We start from the raw sequence: 3,252 nt of genomic DNA on the forward strand, positions 1-3,252 counted from the left end.
ATGAACATGCAAATTCTGCACAGTTGAGTAGATTTGCACCTGGTCAGGTCTAGGTGCAAATTAACTTTTGCATACATGTTGTCGCAAATTATTTGCTCCCGTGTGTAAATTTTGTCGTATGAACACGCAGCATATAAGTATTTTGTCATGTGTATTGCATCATTCTTTAATTTAAGCGTTGTTATGGTTATGTGTGCTTTGGCGGGAAAAAATATAAGTCGTCTGTAAACATGGCGACGAGAAAGCTAAGCACTAGCAAACGCGGATCTACTTGGACAGAAGAAGAGACCCTAACTCTTGTATCTATTTGGGACGAACCAGACATAGAGGAGAAAAATAGAAAACCCGAAAATCAATAGTGGGTATATATCCAAGTCCGTGTCATGAATTGTCGAGCAAAGAATTTGAAAGAACACCTGGACAAGATGAGAATTCACACATTGAAGAGAATGTACAGAGAGGCCAAAACCAAACTTAAAAGAAGAATAAAACATAAATGTAAATATTTCGAAGAGCTAGATTCTATTCTTGGAAATCGGCCGGCATCCTCGCCTGCAAAAGTGATAGAAACAATGAGTAAAAAACGTTCTTTTGAATGTGGAGATGAAAACGACTCCATTGATTCTGAGTCTGATACCGGTGTCCGTCCTCTTGAAAATCTATATGAGTCTGGAGATGATGAAAGTTACCCGGCCTCAAACACGAGGGATAACAAAGAAGTGAAAGATGCTAACAAAACAGATGATAAAGAGGGCAATGCGCTATCAAAAGAAAAGGAAAAAGGCAGTGGATCTGCAAAAGAGATAACAAGTAAAGCAACAAAGAAAAGGGAAGAAACTGTAAAAACTGAAAGAAAAAAGAAGCGTAAAAGTGAACTTGAATTGACATTAACATCGGTAATGGACAGCTTTAATAGCTCAAATGAGAAAGCTAGTCATATCCACCTATCACTCCATCGTTTGACTCAGTACGTCCGCAAATGTTTTCGCCGAATATACAAGGTCACCAGTTTTCAGGTGCCAACAAATTACCACAGCGCCAATCTCTTGGGATAGATAACCTTGATTATTCTACTTATTATAACCTGTAACTTTGATTGAGACCTGCTACAATAACGTTAGTTGAAGGACAAATTGAATGTGATAATAATTCTGTTATTTGTATGTTATTAAGGTATGTTTTAAATTATTATGGATACTGCCATTTGTATGCATTTTCTAAAGTAGACAAAATGTGAATGATGTGATTTATTTTTCTCGTGAAAAAAATGGACATATCTTCACAAGAACCGCTTCATCATTTAAGTTGTGTTTTCTTTATATTCATTCATGTTTTCAACAAATAAATATATCTAGTGCACTTACTTTGTGTAGGTACTCATTTCAATTTCAATACAATGTAACTTCTGAAAACCGAACACCCTTGGGACCAGTAAAAATACTAAGTTTTCAGAGGTGTCCGGTTTGCAGTTGTAAAATAAACATAAAATGTATATTTGAGACAAAATATAGAGAGGTAAGTGGTTTCCAGAGGGTTTAGTTTCCAGAACTTGCACTGTATTTAATTAATCATAACATCGTTTGTACCGCAACACTTTGATAACAGAAATCAGTGAACATTTGTGTTTACAGATTGATTGTCAACAGAAGTGAAATCAATTCAAGTGTCATATGCTTATAAATCATTACATAGTTCAAAGATTATTGCTTGAAAAAATACAGCAGCAATGTCATCTCGCATGGCTTTGGCACAGTGAATAACTTCTACGTCGCCATCCAGTGCCAATCGTCATCGTCAATGTCTTCCGAATTTATATCCCAAATGTAGTCTTCTTTCTCATTTTCACAAAAGTTATGTTTAACAACACAAGATCCGATTAGGGTACAAGCGAATTCAACTTTAACGTCAAGTATCTTCTGTAGACAACGCCATCTACCTTTCAAACGGCCAAATGAATTTTCAATGGTCATTCGTCTCTGCTTAAACGATATTTGAAAGTAAATTGAGTTTCTGTAAGGTTAGATCTGTTGGTGTATGGCCTCAAAAGCCATGCCTTCAAAGGATACGCTGGGTCGCCAAGAAGAACTACGTGCATAGTACTTTCCCCAAATGACTTTCATCACTCTGGAAACAAGGAGCCATTATCTCCTCTGATATAAATTTCCGAATTTGCAAAAACGTGGGCCTCATGAACCCTTCCTGGCCAACCTATATCTATCTCTCTAAAGATACAGCTGTGGTCGCAAACACCCTGCAAAATCAAGGAGTAAAACCCTTTCCTGATCAAGTAGTCTCCATGGGAATGCTTAAGAGCTATGATGGGAATATGCGTACCATCAATCGTCCCACCACAGTTTGGGAATCTCCATTATTCCTCATGTCCCTTGATGACTTTCTTCAACTTTTCTCCTTCTGGAAAACACACATATTCTTTGAGCAGATGTCCTATAATGGCCTCGCAAATTTGATGTACGCAATCATGCACGGTAAATTTCGCAACACCAAAGATTTCCAATCGTCCGATATTCTGCTGAAGACGCTAACCTGCCGCGGCCAAAGCATTTTCCAATTTTTCACAAAATTTTAAGAATGTTTCCTTTTTCATTCGAAAATTATCACACCAATCTTCATCCTTAAAGTCATTAAGTACGGTACAGAATCCATGTATTTCTAAACAAGAAAAAATATTTTAACGAATTTGCCTACTTCCCTTTATCAGGCTTCACCACTTCCATCTTACGGGGCTAAGATCCATCATTTATATACATATACATAAAAAAAAATCATGTTCATCTAAATATGTTTTAGGTAAACTTGTGACAACACTCAACATCTCAAAACCGATTATAAAGAATTTACTATTTTACCCCTATTTTACCTTACCCAATCCGCTCCAATAGTTGATTAAAAAGTGATTTTCCTTTATCAATTCTTAAGACTATATATGGACAATGTATATATTCCTACAGAAGGAGTGGGAGTTTAAGGCATTTGTTCAATTTCCGCTGTTGGGTCATCTGCAACAGAGGGATGAGACCAACCTTTTACACAGAACTTAGTATGTGTCTACCTTTATCATTTTAACAATTTTGATGTAAAGTTCTTAACACGAAGAGGACGGATCTTTTTCGAATTCCATAGTAAGGTTAAACTTGTTCACTTGCCGTAGGTTTTTTATTTGATAGTAATAACATAATGATGGCTGACCGGGGACTATATTAGCAATGACTTTCGTTATTCCAAGCACATAGC

This window comes from Ylistrum balloti, unplaced genomic scaffold (genome assembly GCF_031769215.1).
Source record: "Ylistrum balloti isolate Yb309-2 unplaced genomic scaffold, AGI_CSIRO_Ybal_v1 Utg371290, whole genome shotgun sequence".
In the NCBI taxonomy this organism is placed as follows: Eukaryota; Metazoa; Mollusca; class Bivalvia; order Pectinida; family Pectinidae; genus Ylistrum; species Ylistrum balloti.